Here is a 19,188-nt window from a genome sequence, read left to right as displayed (position 1 = left end):
ACCACTGCACGTATCCCAGCACATACCAGACCCAGTCTGTCTCTGTCTCTCTCTCCCTCTCTCTGTCTCTCTCCACCTCTCCATCTCTCTGTGTCTGTCATTCTCTCACAGCCCCCACCTCTCTACACACTTGTGCCACGGTCCCCTTGACGGCTTGTGGAGCTTTGCCTCACGTGCGGCACTGACACATGTCACCTCCCAGCTGCACTGCCCACGAGCTAGCTTCCGAAAAGCCGCAGCACCTCTGGAACTCGGGACTCACTTCCACATCCCCAGGAGAAGATGATTAGGTCACGTTGGGCCAGGGACAATCCATGGGAAAACTGGAGAGGGATCTCCTGAAACACAAGCTGCCTATGTGAGCTGTGGCCTGGAAGGAAATGATACCCATTTCTAGCCTAACTGATTAAAAAAAAATAAACCATGAAAAAGAAACTTCTAGAAAACAGCACTAAAGTTGGCTTCTTTTCCCCATGACCAGAGCCAGGGTCTCTGAGTGGATTATGGTTCCTCTGAAGTTATCTGGGCAGGGCTGTCTGCTAGTCATCTGGCTGTCACTACTGCATCGTGATTCAGAATTTGGATTGATTCTTTGCCTGAACTCCTCTTCTTTGAGGGCTCACAGAAATGACATTGGCCCAATCCTCAGAGTTGGTTTCAAGAAGGCCTGAATTGGCAGAGTTTCCTCGGGTGGTCCTGGGATCCGGGGAGAAGCCTTGCTTTGACTTTCTTGGGCCCTTGCTCCTGGGAGACTCGTTGGGTTGTCTGGGGAGGGAGAGGCACAGGTCCAGACACCCAGGGATCTCTGGGGTCTCAAGGGGCAAATGGCCACGCGTATGGCAACGCTGGGAGAGAGGACCACTCAGTAGGGTGCCTGGCAAGGTAGAAGGGAAACACAACCAAATGCCTTTCCTCTGGGAGCACACGGTGAGAGAGACGCGCCCATAACTGATCTCTCCGGCCTCATCCCCTTTGCTACTTTGTTTATCTTTATAGAACTTTAACTCTGACATGGCCACGTAGCTTACTTCCTTACTTATTGTTTTGTCTCCCTCACACACACGAGAAGGTAGCTTTCGGTTCTTTTGTTCACCGCTGCATCCCCGGGACCTGGGGCAGGTGCGTAGTAGGTACTTAAGTATCCCTTAGAGGAACGAATGACATACTAGAAGCAAGGTCGTAGCAAGTGCGGAAGTTGAACCCACACTAGGGATTCAGAGACGGCTCTCTGGAGCCAGTCCAGACGTGCTTAAGCTACATCTCTGAGCATCAGCCAGGCAAATCTGGGTAGGAAGAGGAGAGAGGGGATCGCAAGCAAAGGATGGAAGGGAAGAACAGCCCGGTGTGTGCTTGGCTCACCTGCCCGCAGGGGGGGCAGGCTTCTGGATGTGGGTGTGCTGCAGTGGCTGTGGGTCACGGGCCCAGGCTGGCGGGTACTGATCGGGTGAATGAAGGGCCTGAAGCCACAGGTGTCCCTCTCTGGGGGTGGGCACCGCAGGGTGACACACAGGTGCTCACTCTTGTGTGGGGCCTCAGTACAGGACCAGAAGGGGGGATGTGGCCCCCTCTCCCAGCAGCTGGACAGCCAGGCCCCTCTGCGGGCACTCACACTGGACCGCAGAACTATGGCACTTTGGGATTCCGGTCTGTGACGGGAGAGGGGCTCGGGATCTTGGTCGGCAGAGGGACAGAGGGGGCCAGGACCTGGATACACGCACTCCAGACGGCACAGGATCCCCAGTGTCAGGGGAAAGCGGATGGAGACGTCAGTCCGACTGCTCACTTTGGCTGCCGCCGCTCCTGCCCCCTCCATGGGGAGTTGCTGCTGGGAAAAGGCGCTGGGTGGAAGAAGACCTCCTTGTTCTCGCCTGGGATGATGCCCTTACTCCGCTTTGAGCTCAGACGGCAGAAGAGCCCCACCCTCAGCTTCCTGAATGTTCAGTTTACAGCCTCATACTCAGCCACTGTCTCTGAAAGCCACTCCAGGGGGGAAGCCGGGTTGTTGAAAGCCCTTGTGTTGAACCTGGGCCCTGAGACCTGTCCCCACCGTCCTCACGGTGACTTTCCCTCTGAGCGCCTTCCCGCACAGATCTTCATTTGGGACAGCCTCAGCTCATCAGAGGTGCTCATGTGACGCTGAAGCCCGAGAGCCCTGGGGCCAAGATCTGGGCTGCTTTTGTTCTGGGAGCCTCTTGGCCTTTATGCAAAGATGCCCACCCATCCCCAGGCCAGCTCTGCAGGGTCAGGGGCGATGACCTTGAACACCAGCTGCTGCGTCCTCAGAGACCATCTGTGGCTCCGCAGTGCTCCCAGCAGCGTCGCACCTCTGGCTCGTCGTACCTCGCTCCTGCCGGGGCCACGGGCCCCTGTGTGGTCAGCCTGGAGCTTGCACTTGGTTCCGTTAGGCGTCTGCTTGCACCCGAACTCCCCTGTTGCATTGTCCCCCGCTGAGAAGCTCCCCGTCTACACTGTAGTTCCTTCGAAGTCCAGCCCACGTGCAGCCCAGGATCCAAGCGTGGCTTTCAGAGCTGAAACCGGAGCTGAGGTTCTCCTAACCCTCAGGGTGACATAGATGTGGCCGCATCCCAGGCAGCTATGAGTATCGTCTCCCCAGAGACTTGACCAGGGAGTAGTGAGCAGGGGTGGGGTAGGGCTGGTGGCGGAGAAGGGTTCCCCTCTACTATCACCTGGCTCTTGTTAGACCCTATACACCTCCCACTGACTGGGACATATATGAGGTTGCTTTGTACCCTCCCTCCCACCCCCACCTGCTTTGCTCAGGCTTTGTTCTGCTTTTTCCTGGGCTGGAGGGGGTTTCTACACAGGATGGGGAGAGCACGTTTTGTTAAAAGCTAAGTTGGAGGGAGGGCAGGGAGAGATCAAGTAATTTAGAACCTCTTTTTCAAGGCAATAGCTTGACTTGCAAGGCGATTTTTTTCCTCTATAGAAGCTGAATGGCACCTAGATGTTTTTCTTGATTTAACTTCCACAAGAAATCTTAAAGTGTCCCCAGGCAGATGGAGCACAGACCAAGGTGGAAGTTCAAGTTCTTATTAATGTTTTTTAAGCTAATGGCATACTTTGCTACGCATCCATTCCTCGTGTACAAATACAAAGTTCTTGCTCAAAAGAAAAAAAACAAAAAAAAGAGATTTGGTTTGGCTGTCTGAGGAAAAGGGCTGAGATCTCTTTGTTTCCTTCTTCGCATTTTCTGAGTAACGAATGAGTCAAACAATGAAGGAGTCTGTTGGGGCAGCCTTTTATTCTCTCCTCTCAGGTGCCACCAGCTCTGCTCCTTTTCTGGCCTCCCTTGTGACCCACACAGCTGTCCTACAGATTGTGGAAGAATGTGGGGTCTCTACCTGCGGTCCTCTGCTGTGGAGAAGCCCTTCCTGCTGGAGACGATGCCAGGATCTCAGGACACAACCTGACTGTGATCCCTGAAGTTGTACAGGGGACACAAATGGGTGGGTTGAGGCCCTCCCCTGGGACATTTGCTCGGTGGGGTGGAGGGGCGATGATAAGGGAGAAGCAAGTTGCACTTCTCACAACTGACCGTGTGTCCTGAGTATTTATAGAGGGAAAGCTAGCAGAGGAAACTGAGTCCCTTACTCTGTGGGACTCTTTCTGTAGGATGCACGACTCACGCTCGGAACAGAGAACCATGGCGACGGTGACAAAGCGGCTCTGTCCACCTGAGCCTCAACCGGCTGCTCCCTCACCCCAAGCCACACCCATCGGCATGGGAACCCACGCAGTCCCCTTTGCCCTACGTCCCATCTCTGGCACCTAGTGGCTAAAAATCTGGGACTTGGCTCCTGAGTGGCCGGTTCAGATTCTGCCTCTGCTCCTTACTGGTTGTGTGACTTCTGTTCATCTCTCTGAGCCTCAGTTTCCTCATCTATAAACCGGGGATCATGCTAGGACTCGGCCATAGGGTTTTGTGAGGATTAAATGAGATTGAGTTTGGAAGGGGTTAAGCATAGTACGTGGCATGCCAGGAGTCAGGGACTCTGCGGTGATTCTGGTCTTTGCCCGCCTGGAGTCCGTAAGGAACCCTGGCTAAAGAGCTCTGAGCTGCAGCGGGAAGAGGGGAAGGTGTTAGACTCCGGTTGGGGAAGTAAGACTAACCCATGGTGAGAAAGTAGATACTGGCCACAAATAAATTAGGGGTGAGATACGAAGAAAAGAAAGGATTGGGGATGGCTAAGGAGGTCTTAGAGCCACTAGAGCTGGTGTCCAATGGGACCAAAAGGACCCTCTTTGAGTACGTAGAGGCCATTCTTCCGAGGCCCAGTTGGGGCTGGCTGAGGCTGGGCCAGCCTCCTGCAGACCCAGATGGTGGGCTCCAAAGATTTGACACTTCCCCAAGGCGATTTGCACTTGGACTTATTAAGCACCTGCTATGTGATCAGCATACATTTGTTGAATAGCCCCAGTTTCACGAAACATTATTCCGGGAAGTGTAAAATACGTGACTTTCAGGCTTGTTGTTAACTATATACCTAGAGGCTTCCTGGGTAGACGTCCGGCAGAGCTGAAAAGCTCGCTTGTTCTTCTGTGATGAGCACCCGATTGAGAAGTTTTTGAGGACAAACCCAGGCTTGGGTTGGCATGATTTTACTCCGCAATCACTGACCCTCCCTTATTTTCCTAGCCATGCCAAGCTTGTTGACTTAGAAAAAGCATTAGTTACAAGCTGCTGTTGTTGTTGTTGTGATTCAAATACCCATTACACTTGGTTTTGCGATTCTGCAGGAGAACGGACAATTCTTCGGAGACGCCACGTAAGGCAATGAGGGCTGCTGGGTCACCATGTCTACAACACGTCATCAGACGTTTCAAATACAGGTGGGTGGATGGAGACGAGGGCAAAAGGTCAGCAGTTGTTGCATCTGGATGGAGGCTTCACAAGTGGTTGTATGTATGTTCTTTCCGTTGTTCTCTATGTTTGGAAATTGTCGAGTAAAAAGGTGGGGAAAATACTATCTGGGTAAGGTAAGAGGAACAGCTGTCCTCTCGTGGCTGGCAGTTTTGGGCTCTAGCCGAGGACTTCCCTTCTTGTGCCTCAAGGTGCAGTGTTTCCCCTATACCTCGGGGCTCTTTAAAACTTGGGCATAGTGGCTGTTCACGACAGGTTTCCATTTTCTGCTGTCTGCCCTGGGGCCACCTCTGTGCCTCTCACTGGCTTCATCCTCGGCCGGTTGGACCTTCTGAGGAGCTACCAGACCCTGCCCTGGCTGCCATGGCAACGGAGGAGCAGCCCCTGGAGGAACATGAAAGAGAATGGAGAGCCTCTTATTTTTAAGATTCCTAGACGTGAGTTCTTTGGGGGACATGTCGCATAAACCCTGAGAATCCCTGTAAAGCACCTGTCAGCCCCAAAGCCTTGGGAAGACATCTTGGGGTCTGTGGGGGAGTCGGGGGAGTACTAGGTCCCTATCCTTAGGTTTTATGGGGAGTGGGGGGGGGCTTGTCTGAGGAGACAGGTCTTGTGGAGGCAATATGGTCCCATTGGACTTACCGAGAGATTTATGCCTTCCTGTTGGAGTTTCAAGGGTGATTTAAACTTTGAGCTCTTCACAACTTATTCTCTCACTTTAGACCTAACCTCTACATAGCACACGATGCCACTGTGTAATAAGGTGGTCATTCATTCATTCATTCATTCCACCCACACTACCTAGTGCTTGTTTGGGGCCCGGTACGTGCCAGTGCTGCGAACACAGGGCTCCACTGTGCCTTCAAATCTGCAGTTACCCCAGGCACTGGGAGAGGAGAGCGCTCTTTGGGAGGTGGTGGTCAAGGCAACGTTCTTTGGAGGGGTGGAGTCGGGGCAGGCAAAAGAGGGATCGAAATTAGATAGAGGAAGGTGCTTTCTTGCAGGCTGGGTGTGCGGGACACCATGAGTGAAGGCAGCATCTGATCAATGTGCATTCTCTAGGCGGATGGAGATTAGTGGGCCTCTGTCAGGCTGGGGAAAAACCTAAAATTAGCCCGACCAGCTGGGCCTGGGCTGTGCAGGACCCACCCCCCCTTACCCCCCTGGCCTCCTCAAATTTCAGAAAGCACGAGTGTGTGCAGGAACAGTGTGCTTTGCCCGGGTCACCAGAGGCAGAGCAGGTCACCCAGGGCTGAGCTGGGCAGGGGGTATGGCTCCCAGCAGAGATAACGTCTCTCGTATGGGCTCCCCAGTCCCGCAGGGGCCAGGCATGAGGGAAGGGGGAGCCCCTGCCCTTCCCCTCCCTCTCCTTCCTGACACTGCTTCCTCTTCTGCTTCCTCATTCCCCTTCCAGATCCGTGGGCTCTGGCAGCGTGGCCAGAGGCAGGTCAGAACATTCCCCGGGCCAGCAAGCTGTGACCGCCACGGGGCAAACCCAACTGGGACGGAGGCCTGGGCAGGCACCTTCCTGGGGTATTGGGGCAGGAGCAAGCAGAAAGCCCTATCTTCACCCACTGCACCCCGTGCCAGCCTCCTTGCTGACCTTGCCTGAAGGTCCCTCCATCAGTCACCGCAAGCAAAGAGCGGGTGCTGACATTAAGCCTTGGAGGTTGTTTGAAAAGCTAATCTTGCCTTAGAAGGCGCCGGGGCTGGTGTGAGAGGTAAGGAGCAAAGTGGCACCTTGGGAGTTGTGGGTGGAGCGGGGAGGACCCAGGTGGCGGCACTAGCGGGGGCCGGGGAGCTGGGCAGCCTCCTCAGTGTCCCCTACTCTCTCCCACACAGTGTCCACCCCACTCACATCGGATGGTTTTTCTTATGGGCTGAGCTGTGTCCCCCTCCCCCCCCCAGTTTCGTGTTAGAGCACCTCACAATGTGAGTGTATTTGGAGACAGGATTTTTAAAGAGGTAATTCTGTTAAAAGGAGGGTGGGCCCTAATCCATTATGACAGGAGTCCTTGGACACCCGCAGACAGAAGATCATCTAGGGACACGGGAGAAGATGGCCAGCTACAAGCCAAGGAGAGAGGCTTCTGAAGCAACCAACCCTGCAGACATGATCTTGAACTTGTAAACCTCCAGGACACAAATTTCAGTTGTTCCAGCCTCCCAGTCTGTGATGCCTGTCATGGTGGCCTTAGCCCACTAACACAGTCCCTGTCCCCGGAATGTCCTGTCTGGTGCCCCATCTTCTCATCTCTCTCCACTCTGGGGTCTTCCCTCCCGGGCCACCAGCCCCGGCTTTCACAGTCTCTGAGACAGTTGCGAATGCAAGCCTGGTCAGGACGTTTCTTGAACTGCGGGTGTGCTGGAACCTTCTGGGGAATGGAGCACAATGAGCATGAGCAGGGGGGCTCCGGAGCGCTTCCTGAGAAGGTGTGGTGAGGGTGAGCTCCCCGTGCCCTTTCATAAATGGCTCAGCATAAGCTAACGGCAGCAAGAACCTTCCTTCCCTGCAGCCTGCTAGGTGGCCCACATGCCCAGCAGCAGCATCCATTGATATATGACTTTGGGGTTCCTCTCCCTACATAACTGCCTTCATCCCCTTTCCAGCGCAACGCCTTGCTTGTACGTCCCAGCCTTGGGAATTGGTGGAACATAGAATGGCCTGTCCGCGAAAGGCCTCAGCAAGTGCAAGCTGGCCCCGATTCCCAAGGAATAACAATAAAACTAGCACACAGACCCCGTCTCCCAGCTTCGCATTCCTTCTTGGGCAGAATGGAGAGGGAAGACCTTTGAGAAGCAGCGATCCGGGGTGATCTCCACCCCTCACCCATTAGTCCCATGCTCACAGCATCAGGGAGCCCCCGTGACGAGTATGTGTGAGCGATAAGAGGACGCCAGTCTGTAGGATGGGAGCCGTGGACGCTGGCCCACAGGGGCCCCCTGTGTAAATGGGAGGATAGGGCACATTGTTGGAGAAGGGAAAAAATCTACCTACCCCTGGCCTGCTCATGCCAGGCAGGCTCTCTAGACCCGCGGCCCCAGGCTCTGCCCTCCCAACTCTGGACTCTCCTGCCAGTTCTGGGGCCACTGCTGCTGGTGGGGGTGGTCCCGGGCCAGCCTGTTGGCTCCAGTCCTGGCCTCGGCAGGGGTCTGGTGCATCACCCATCCTCACCGTACCAAGCTCTGCTGAGAGCAGTGTGCCAGACATCTACCCAATGTCTAGTTTCCCCTTCTTCCTACCAGCGGGACCCTGACTGGGGTTGGGGGGGTAGCCATGTGCCCAGGTAAAATGCTTCCTTGGATCCTTTGTAGCTAGTGGTGGCCACGTTGACCCAGTTCTGCCCAATGGAATAAGAAGGAAGTCGGCGGGGAGATATTAAAAAAAGAAATGACTCATCTGGCATGTTTGTCAGCCCTTGGCCTCTGACTGCTGACTTCACCCTATCCCTTTTTGCCTTCCTAGAAGACAGATTGGATGCCTGGAGGCACAGCAGCCATCTTTCACCCATGAGGAGAGAAGTCAGGTGCTAAAGTGTGCTGGAGGAGGAAGGGACAAGGAGTCTGGCTGACACCCTTTCACAACAGCACCAACTGTTTGTTGACTGCCAACTCCAAACTTAACTTTGCTGTGTGAGTTTAAAAAAAAAAAATCTCTTCTTTGTTTAAGGCCTTGTTACTCTCTGGTTTTCAGTTCTCTGCAGCTGAACACAGTCCTCACTGAGACACAGCTCTTCCTATGCAAAGTCTGGTAGCTCCCTCTGAAATCTCAGCACCTACCCCAGCCCCAGAGCAGCCTGGCCCATGGATGGTTGGGCCTCTTCCCTGACCCCACCGCACGGAGGTGATGGCCCGAAGGTATGGGATCGCAGGTTTAGAGAAGGTGAGTGACTTGCCTTGTATCGCACAGCTAACAAGGAACAGAGTCAAGGGCCAAAGTCAGATCTTTTGTCGCAGGGGCACCTTTTCTTCTCTGATACTAGAGCTGTGGGTGTGGGGGGCTGGCGAGCAGAGATGAGGGGGTTCACAGCCCAATGAATCTGCTATGATTTCCTAGGAATAACAGATCAAATCCTCACTGAAGGTTTTGTCAAATGTTGCCTGAACAAGGCCTACCTTGACTGTTCAAAATTTCAACCCTTATTTCCGGAGTCCTCTCACCTTGCTCTCTCTTTTTTTAAAATTTCATAGAATTGATCACCTTCCAGGACACCATACGGTTTACTTACGTTGTGTTGGCTGTGTGATGTCTATGCCTTTCTCCCCACCCCCAGGACGAAGCCCCACACAGATAAGAGTCTGGGTCTGCTTTGTTCTTTAATGCCTTTCTAAAAGCCTGGAAGCATTTCTGGCATAGAGAAAGCATTTGCTGACTGGAATTAATAGCTATGTGTCCTAAGCACCAGCTGTTCTGGGCTGACTTGTGTCCCCCCCAGTTTGCATGTTGAAGTCCTAACCCCAGGACCTCCGAATGTGAACCGTATTTTGATATGGGTCTTTGGAGAGGTAGTTAAGTTAAAAGGAGGTCAGTAGTGTGGGCCCGGATCCAATATGACTGGTGTCCTCGTAAGAAGAACTGATTAGGGACCCAGAATGCAGAGAAGGAAGACGATGTGAAGACACAACAGGAAGATGCCCAACCACGAGCCCAGGAGAGAAGCCTTAGAAGAAACCATCCGTGCTGACATCCTGATCTCGGACTCCCAGCCTCAGAATCATGAGACATAAATCTCTGTAGTTTAGGCCACCCACCACGTCCGTGGTCCTTTGCTATGGTGGCCCTAGCACACAGATACAGCAGCCATACCTGACACAGTTTGGAGGGGTTTGTACGTGTTGTCTCATTTGATCTTAACCACGATCTGAAGAGATAGTACCTACTTTGCAGACGCAGAAACTAAGGCCAGGAAATGTTGATGCGGGGGCCTGAGGAGGCCTACGTGTTGGGGTGCTGGGCCTCATGGGGCTGGGGTGGGGGAGCCCGGGTTGCTGACCCAACAAGGGCCCCTCCTTATCTGGAGTTCTGTGGGCAATCAGGCCAGTCGTCCCTCTGCCCCACTCCCAAACACACCTCGAAACAGGCCCGTGCTAGCCCCTCACACCCCAACCTGCTCTACAGGTTTTTTTTAATATTTACTTTTTTAAAATAATTTTTTAATTTTTTTAATATTTATTTTTTTAGTTTTGAAAGAGACAGAGACAGAGCGTGAGCAGGGGAGGGGCTGAGAGCGAGGGAGACACAAAAGCCAAAGCAGTTTCCAGGCTTCACGCTGCCAGCATAGATCCCGACGTGGGACTTGAACCCATGAACCGTGAGATCATGACCTGAGCCGAAGCCAGTCGCTCAACCCACTGAGCCACCCAGGCGCCCTGCTCCCAGCAGCTGTGTGCAGAGTCCTGCGATCTGAGACGCTGCCTGACGCTCTGTGGGGCAGTTTCAACGCTGAGGCCAACGGAGGGAGGAGAAATAAGACAGCTTTGGGGACAGTGACCCTCAAAGCAGTTATTGCTGATGTGCTGACCTGCAGGTCTGCGCAGAGAGCCAGGTTCTCCATGAGGAGGGTGTGGGGAGCCCACGACTCTTTAGCTGCCACTCTTAGCCGGGACAACAGCAGTGGCTCACGTTAATTGAGGTCCTGGTGGGGCGCCTGGGTGGCGCAGTCGGTTAAGCGTCCGACTTCAGCCAGGTCACGATCTCGCGGTCCGTGAGTTCAAGCCCCGCGTCGGGCTCTGGGCTGATGGCTCGGAGCCTGGAGCCTGTTTCCGATTCTGTGTCTCCCTCTCTCTCTGCCCCTCGCCCATTCATGCTCTGTCTCTCTCTGTCCCAAAAATAAATAAACGTTGAAAAAAAAAATTAAAAAAAAAAAAATTGAGGTCCTGGCAGCTGCCAAGCCCCGTGTTAAGTGCATGATACAGAGTTTCTCATTCAGTCCTCTGAGCAGCACTGCAAGATGGTCACTGATATTATCACCATTTGACAGCTCGGGAAACTGAGGCTCAGAGAGCTCAAGTAAATTGACCCCTCAGCTAGGAGGGGTCAGCACTCAGCACTCCAGTGCTGGTTCTCTTCACCAGCAACTCACATCAGCTTTCTGAAAAGCCGTGTGCTTTCTCAGGCTGTAGTTGGTTGGAAATGTTCCCCCGAACCCCTTGCACTGGGCAGAGAATTAGGAAGGAAGTGTGTGGGGGGAGAGGACAGAAACTCTGCCAACCCATGTGACACAGATCCGAGCTGCTGAGCGTGTGGCTGGTAACCTCTCCTGCTCGCTCCCGCCTCCCCCGCCAACGACCTCCATCGGGGAGCTGAGGCCATCCCCTCTGTGTGAATCCCCCTTCAAGGCCACCCTGTGCTCATCTCAGCCAGGGTCATGGGGAAGGCAGAGGTGGCCCCTGCCACCCGCTCGTTGTCATCGGTGGCTGGTTGCGAAACACCCTGGCCAGTCCATGGCAGCAAAGGGGGAAGGAATTCCCTTGGATAGTTCCCTGGATAATTCCGGCCCCTTCCTAGGGGTACAGGGACAGCCTGGGGACAGTCTGAAGTGAGTACCCGGTGGTGAACCGCCTGTGCTCTGTGACAGTGTGGGGCTGATTCCCTTTGTGCTAAAAGAGACCCGAGGAGGGGCCATCTGGGGCTTTGACCGTCTGCCGTGTAAGCTTGGCTTTGGACTTCACAGCCTGGGACACTGTGGGTCGGAACCTCGGTGCAGGTGAAACAGGGCAGTCTCTTCTCCACTCCTTCCGGAAGGCGGCTGCCGGTGACCTAGCCGTCTCCCCCAAGAGTGGGTGTGGCCCAGTCTGGTGGGGGCGGTGTGCCCCCCACGTCGGATGTGCCTCTCTGTTAGCGGTTTGGGTCTCGGGTGCGTGTGCCCAGGAGCATGACCCTTGCCTGCTCGTGGGCCCGCCCCTGTCACCAGACCCCAGGCGGCCTACAGGAAGGTGTTTGGCATGGGAAGAGGGCAGTGATGTCCATGGGCCCAGGGCAAGAGGCAGGAGGACTGGATGGCCTTGGTGGGAAGCCAAAGTGCATGACAAGGCTGCATAGGGCCACGCCTCCTTGCCCGAGTCTGAGGAAGTGGCAAGGCCCCAGCTCCAGGTGCCCGAAAGCCACAGCAGGGCAAAGGCCAAGGGCTTGCACATCCGGGGCCTCTCAAGCTGCCGGCTGCAGGGAGGGGCTGGGCTGGGCACCAGCTGATGGAGGAGAGCCTCGAGGGAGGGGGTATTCCTGTATGTCCTGGTGGGGCTCTCTTGGCAAGGCTCCCCCCTCCCGACCGCACTTATCCTGCCCTGCAGGCTGGCTTCTGGGCTCTTCTTTAGAAGAAGTAGCATAACTGTCATCCTTTCCGACCCTCCCCTCCCCATAACCTGCAACCCCTCCAAACCCTTATCTTCACTATCAGACGCCCAGCACCCTGCTTCTCATTTCCTGGATGACTCTGTGGTTCTAGAAATTCAGAGCCACTGCGTTCTGAGAAGGTGCTTTCTGTCGCCCCTGGGAAGCGGGCAACATGGGCTTTGTGACTCCACGGGACGCTCTTGGCTGCTTACAGCAGAAATGGTGGGAGGAGAGGCCCCGGGGCCTGGGCTAGGGCTGGCGCAACAGGCCAAGTTCTTGACGTGGCCGCAGGCGCTTCGCAGGGACAGCTGGGCCGGCAGGCCTCACAGGGGGAGCGGGAGGGGTCAGGGAGGGAGCGCTGGTGTCTTCCTGGTTGAGGGTAGGGAGCAGGAGCAGGTGGGAGGCAGCGGAGGCCTGGCTAAAGATGCTGGGGATACACTGGGCAGGGTAGAGCCATTGTCAGTGGGAGCGGAGGGCCAGGCAGTTTCCCAAGGCAGGGACTATCTATCCCAGGGGCCGTGGTCACCGGGGCTGTGGAAGAGGGTCCCCGGGGCCTACCTGAGACGGCTGGGTAAGGCCTGCTCAGCCCAGGTGCTGTTTGCTCCACGGCAAGGCTGTTGGGGTCACCGGGGGCCTAGGAGGAGGCACGTGAGGCCCTCTCTGTGGGTAGGTGTTCAGGTCAGGATGGGGTCAGAGACAGGAGGACGAGGAACTTTCTTCTGGAAGAGTGCATTGCTGCTGCAGGGGGCCTGAGGCTGTGGTGGCATCTCCACCCAGGAGGGGGCTGGTGGCCAGAGGAGGGATGACCAGCATGTGCCATCCGGTCCCTTTGGGGCTGTGGCAGAGACCTGCGGTCGGGACACGATAGCCACTGAGGGGTCAACTGCCCTAGTTTGGGGAGCAGAGGCTACCACAGCTCCCTTTTGGGGACCCCCTACTCAGCCAAAGGACTAGTTTCTTCCCTTCATGCAGTGGGTCCTTCCAGGTGCCCACGAAGAACCTGACGTGTGCAGGGCGCCGTGAGAGAGAGAGGTGAACGAGGCAGAGCCCTGTTTCCAGCCCTGAGGAGAAGCAAAAAGGCCCATGTGCCCAAAGAAGTCTTTTTTTAAATCTTTTTTTATTTTTAAGACTCAGAACGTGGGCTCCGGAGTGAGACTGTCGCGGTGGTCTGGGGTGCAGAGCAAGTGACACTGCACTCGGCCCTGAGGGCTGTATGGGCCACAGACAGAAGGACGACGGGGCAAGGATGGTGGGAGGGGCACGGGATGGCCTGAGGAGTCGCGGTGGAAACGACAACCGCCAGTAGTGACTAGGGATTCGTAATCGTAGCCCCGGTCGCTATGGGCGTAAACCAGATGTGCAAAAGCACTGGCTCCGGGCCTGGGAAATGGTAGCTGTTAATCCTACAGAAGTTGGCTCCCAGCAAACTGAAAGGCAGAGGTGTGAGTACGAGCCACCCCTTCTTTGCCCCCACGGGCGGGGCTGGGCCCCTGGTGGACCCAGCCCTCTGGAGCGCGGCCCTCCGGAGCTGAGAGCCTGGGGGATGGCAGGACAGCCCCATGCCTTACACATGCTGCCCGCACTGCTTGGGACAGCACCGTGTGGGCCCCTCCACAGCGGATTAAGATGTCCTTTCACCTTGGCCTGGCCATTTCCACTGGGGGGAATAGCAGGGTCAAGGTCCTTTGCAACTCGGGGAGATGCCTTCACTGCCCCGGAGCGGGATCTGGGTGTCCTTGCGTGACTCCGAGGGCCCAACTGCGGTTCTGAGGCACTTTGGGGTGTGTTCCAGAACGCAGATGAGGAAAGCCCACCCCAACCCCACCCACAGAAGCCAGGGCATCATTTGGATGACTGTCTGTGCCTCAGAACCTGCTCCCTGTTCCGAGATGTGGCCCTGTCACCTACCCGGGTTCTGATCTTTCTACCCCCTCTCTGACTCCTCTCCCACATGTACCCCACTGACTCTGACTGTCTCGTCCAACCCTCTCAGACTCTCTCAAATCTTCCCTCCTCTCCTCCCCGAGGCCCTGTCTTCTCCTGCCTATTATTACATTAGCCTCTCAATGTCTGGCTCCCCTCCAGACCCTTCCTTTCCGGGCCATTCCCCAAAGACCAAACCCCACGCCAGAGTTCCCCTTAATGACACTCAATAACCTTCTAGATAAAACCCCAGTTCCTCAGCAAACCAGGCTCTCTGTGACAGGGTCCCTCTTTTTCCCACCTGCCTACCTCTTGGACTTTTGGGTCCAGGCCCATTGAGGTCTCCACCTGAAGCCCCTGGCCCTTGCTTTCTCAGAACTCCCATAGCTTTGTACCTGCTCCCTCTGCCCGGAACACCTATGCATCGCAAGCTAACTCCTACTCAATATTTACATCTCTGGTTTACTTTTGTTTATTTTCTTTTAAGCCGGAAATGTCTATCGTTTGCTGGCTATCAGTGTGACCCAGGATCGCTCTGCTCAGGGGTCACCGCCTTGACATTCTTTACTCCCCACCTGGGTGCTCTTCACGTGGGTGCCCTGGTGCCACGAAGAACACACAGGTAGCATGCGTGACATTTTTCGTTCTCCAATTTCTCCTGTTTTATCCTCCCCCAGCAGTTCCTGAGTTGTATTAGGCGCCGAATAAAGACATTGATTAAAACATCTAACTTACAGAGCGGCAAATTCTATTTCAAAGCTGTAGATCCAAGGGTACGAATTTAAAGCTGAGTTTAATTATCCCACCATTCAACTCTGTCTTCAGCCCCCTTTCTGGTTCGTGGCAGAGACGTTAGCCAATTCCAGAAACCCACCACTTCTGTGACTCTCCTCCCTCACAGTCCAATTATGCTCGATTTATTTCATTTCCCCCTCTTCACTTCTGTAGCAGGATCCATGTGGGGTTGCGTCTGTGACATGTCCAGACGTGGGGGCGAAGAGGTGGGTCATTGGGAGGCATTCTGAAGCCTTGCTGGCATCAGCCCCGTTCTCTGTTTGCAGTTGGCATCTGTCCCTCAGCCTCTGCTGAGCTGAATTCTCAGCACGTTACAGAAGACGGAAGGGGACAACCATTGAGTGCAGGGTCTGGTGGCTTCATTCGCTTCAAAGAGCCCTTTCCTCCTGCAAATCCCAAACCTCAAGACTCTACCCTGAGAAAACAGCACCTTAGAGAAGGAGGTGGGTGAGCAGGTGGACACCTCCTTCCTCAAAAGTGGGGAGGGACCCGAAGAGAGGACAGATGTGGAGAAGGTGCCCCTTTATCTGGTAGAGCACACTTATGAGTCAAAAAACCCTGTGGGGTCCAGGTTGGTGGTAGGAAGTCCTAAGCACATTGCTTTGCATAACGAAGGAGGGAGGAATATCTTTGGAGCTGGAGTTGAGGGTGGGGTTCTGGGCATCAGCAAAGGGGGTGAGTGGGATGAGTAGAGTGACTGCTGGCAGAATGGTCAAGGGACCATTCTTTGTCACTTCCGTGGGATGGGTCCCATCTGTCTCCCCAAACTTTCATAAAGTAGGCTGCACAAACTGAGGGATTCACCTTTGCAAAGGAAAGGAGGTTCTTCCCATCCCATGTTCAAACTCCCTTCCACCCACTTGCCCTTGGAGAGGCCCCCGGGGGAGGCAACCATATTTACCCAGAGCCTGCCATCTTGATGTGCCCAGCAGCAAGGAGTTCAGTGCCCGGCATGGCAGACAGTTTTGAAAAGGGTCACCTTTTGGCAGTAGGGTCTCTTGGACAGACTTGGGGCGTGGAGGAATCAATCTCCGACCCTCCTCTATGAACACATTTGGCGATCTTCATGCCAATGGTCTGTAAAAGAAAAATTGTCCCCAAACTGCAAGGGGACAGAACTCTTTTGCGTGTGATGAAGTTAGCAATTTTCTTCTGGGAAGCACTCAGCATTCCTGATGAAATGCACGAGCAGATTTCTGATGAACTTCAATGGAACGAAACCAGTGCCCTGCCCACCCAGTTGCCTTGAAGAAGGAAGGGGGCAGCGGATATGCCTGCATATAACAGAGACATGGAAATAGCTCTTTCCCAGCTCCTCCCCCGAAGAGAGGCTGTCACACAAACAAATGCCTTAAAATAACAATAAAATATGCGGTAGAACGTCCCCTGGAGTCTGAATGGACTCAGACAGAAACAGGCCCACGGCCACTGTGTGCCGAGATGGGTCTTGGGTGGGAGCACCGCCCACTGGGGGATGACGGAGCTGTGCATCATGAATGGGATCCTCTGTTTCTTTGTCCAGAGGAGGGTCGTGGCCCCGCCTCGGTTCCTTGAAGGCTGGGATGATCGAATAATCCCCAAGGATTAGGTGGGGACATACCTGGAAAAGTGGAAGGCAGCTCGTAAATCAGGGATTTATTATGATTACCATCTGATTCAGAGATAATCTGCCTCACGCCAGTGAAGTTCAAGATGCAGGTTCTATGCTGTTCTTCCTAAAATAGGCCTTCTTTTCGGCGGCGTGCAATTCCCCAACCACCCACCTTCGCCCCGTGCATTTTCTCTTTGCTTGCTCCAGCCTCGAAGCCTCTGAAGTGCATGGCTTCCTTCCTCCCTGCGACAGCTTCCTGACTCTCTTCTGAGGCCTCCCACGCAGGCTCCCCAACACTCAGACCGGCCCAGCCGCTCCCCAGCAGGCCCCCGCTGCTTGTTTTCAGCAAAGCCAAGGCCACCCGAGCCGGTGTTGGGAGAACAGGGCTACTCACCTTCCCAGCCCACAGCGGCCCCTGCCCAGCTTCTGCCCACCCCTAGCCCAGGCCCGGCGAGGTCTGCCTCTTTGCTGATTATGAGATAGCTCATGGCTGTTAGGTCTGCCTGAATAAGCTCTTTTGTCCCAGAGAATTTTCCCATGTCAAACATCTAGTCTGTTGTGTTATGGGTCAGTGAGCAAGGAGATAAGTCTGAATTCTTAAACAACCTTGTGAACGCAAGACATCTGTCTGAAAGGCAGTCAAACAACATCTGTCACGCTGTCCCTAGCTTTCAAGACACTCAAAAAAGCAAATCATTATTTTATGTCTTTGTTCTTAGAGAAATACATTTCATTGATTTATTTATTTCATTTGAAGCTCAAATCTTCCTTTTCTTTTTTCTTTTTTAAGGTTATTTATTTATTTTGAGAGAGAGAGGGTGCGAGCAGGGGAGAGGCAGACAGAGAGAGAGAGAGAGAGAGAGAGAGAGGGAAGGAGAGAGGTAATCCCAAGTAGGCTCTGTATGGGCAGCACAGAACCCGACCCGGGCTCGAACCCAGGAACTGGCCGAAACCAAGAGTCAGACGCTATACTGACTGAGCCACCCAGGCACCCCAAACTACAATTTCTTTTAAAAATTCAAATATTATAGAAATATATACTTTAAAACATGAGAAATCCCTCATAAACTTGTGCCTCCCTTTCCTCCTCCCCTAATGCCAGAAAACTATTGTTAATACTTTGGTGTATGTTGCTAAGATTTTTTTTCCTCTGCACCTACTAACATAGATAGTATTATTATTATCCCCATCCTTTCTAACACTGTACCATAGATATTGTGTTCCAACTTGCTTTTTGACTTAACACATCTTAAACGTCTTTCGGTGTTAGGATCTCTCTAATTTAACAATTATAGAGTTTGTCTACAACTGTGTCTATGAAAAATCATCTATTTCATAAGTTTCTTACTGACAGGTACTTGAAATTCAACCCCTTCTAATGCAGTTTTTCCTCTATATAAACAACACTGCGTATATGTGTTTCTAGAGTCATGAAGATGTTTCTATGAGCATAGGAAGCAGAAATGCTGGGTCAAAGGTGTAAACACCTAAAATTTAGTAGGCATTGCCAAACTGACAAAGCAAGCATTGTTGTTCAGTTTGTCGATTTCTTGAAGGTGGAAAATGTCACCGGGCACCGAGAGGAGTCAGTGCCAGTAATAAGAAATGGCCGTTCATTTGGGTGCGCTCACGAGACCCATCTGGGACATCTTTTGAGTGTGAAGACTGACTCAGGAGAGGTCAGAGGCATAAACTATCGGTCTGGAAAGTACAGAAATCATCAGTTGAGTGAATTCCAGGAAAGGTGAAGCCTGAATGACACAGATATTTTTTTTTTGAAGATGTGATTGGGTTTATTAATATGTCCCAGATAGCAAGTACAGAGATGTTCCCCTGAATGACAAGGACATTTATGAAATTGTCCGTCTGGCACCCATTCTGTCTTTTGGAAACAGCGCATCCCTTTGAGAGAGACCTCTTTCCAATGCCCAACTCCAGAAATTGGGTTCCAGTAGGATCTGCCTAGGTTATTGTTTACCAGCCTCGGCAGGGTCAGTAAATAGAATCTCTGGCTAATTAGAAGCCTTCCCTAGAATTTTTTGGATGGGGAGTAAGGGAGGAGAGGTCTTGTTTCATGTAAGAGATTGGGGATACATGTGTTCAGAGGGGGGCAGGGGCTATGGTTTCTGCCCTGCAGAGACAGATATTTGGAGAGACTGAAGTTGACTTCTAAATAGAAACTCAGTCAAGGGCAAAGAAAGCCCCAGAGCCCAAGTGTTGAGTGAGGCCCTGATTCTTGTCATCCCCAAGGCCCAAGGGCTTCCAGTGTCTTCCCATACTTCTGATATGGGCTGAAAGATTAGTTTTGCCTGGTTTTGACTGTTGTATAAATGGAATTGTACAATTTGTGCTTATTTGTCCTGGTTTCTTCGACACAACAGTACATTAGTGAGACTCATCCATGTTATTTCATATAGCAGTAGCTTTTCACTTTAACTGATTTATAGTATTCCAATGCTCTTGAGTGCATACCCATGAAAAAGATTGCTGGGCTATGTGATAACTCCATGCCAACTTATTGTTATTATTATTATTTTTGAGAGAGAGAGAGACAGAGACAGAGCATGAGCATGAGCATGAGCAGGGGAGGAGCAGAGAGAGAGGGAGACATAGAGTCTAAAGCAGGCTCCAGACTCCAAGCTGTCAGCACAGAGCCCAATGCAG

General features: G+C 53.3%; 2 long non-coding RNA genes across 8 annotated transcripts; one reads left to right on the top strand and one right to left on the bottom strand.

Moving 5' to 3' along the window:
- The first annotated feature begins 3,262 nt into the window (after positions 1-3,262).
- LOC115521694 lies at positions 3,263-10,062 on the top strand. 7 transcript variants are annotated; one of them, XR_004344044.1, is made up of 5 exons: positions 4,539-5,319; positions 6,297-6,603; positions 6,892-7,315; positions 8,577-8,765; positions 9,074-10,059. It is a non-coding gene; the product is annotated as an uncharacterized LOC115521694 (long non-coding RNA). The 7 variants fall into 7 exon arrangements; XR_004344045.1 differs by lacking the exons at positions 8,577-8,765; positions 9,074-10,059 and adding an exon at positions 3,263-3,467 and having other exon boundaries at positions 4,759-5,319; positions 6,892-7,621; XR_004344046.1 differs by lacking the exons at positions 8,577-8,765; positions 9,074-10,059 and having other exon boundaries at positions 4,518-4,608; positions 4,759-5,319; positions 6,892-7,621.
- A 4,803-nt stretch (positions 10,063-14,865) lies between these two features.
- LOC115521882 lies at positions 14,866-16,806 on the bottom strand. Its single transcript, XR_003971192.1, has 2 exons — positions 16,534-16,806; positions 14,866-16,035 (listed from the first exon to the last, which is right to left on the bottom strand). It is a non-coding gene; the product is annotated as an uncharacterized LOC115521882 (long non-coding RNA).
- Positions 16,807-19,188: the final 2,382 nt, after the last annotated feature.

The sequence above is a fragment of the Lynx canadensis genome, chromosome C1, assembly GCF_007474595.2.
Source record: "Lynx canadensis isolate LIC74 chromosome C1, mLynCan4.pri.v2, whole genome shotgun sequence".
Classification (NCBI taxonomy): domain Eukaryota; kingdom Metazoa; phylum Chordata; class Mammalia; order Carnivora; family Felidae; genus Lynx; species Lynx canadensis.
The sequence above is the reverse complement of the archived record's forward strand: the minus strand, read 5'-3'. Positions and strand labels throughout refer to the sequence as shown.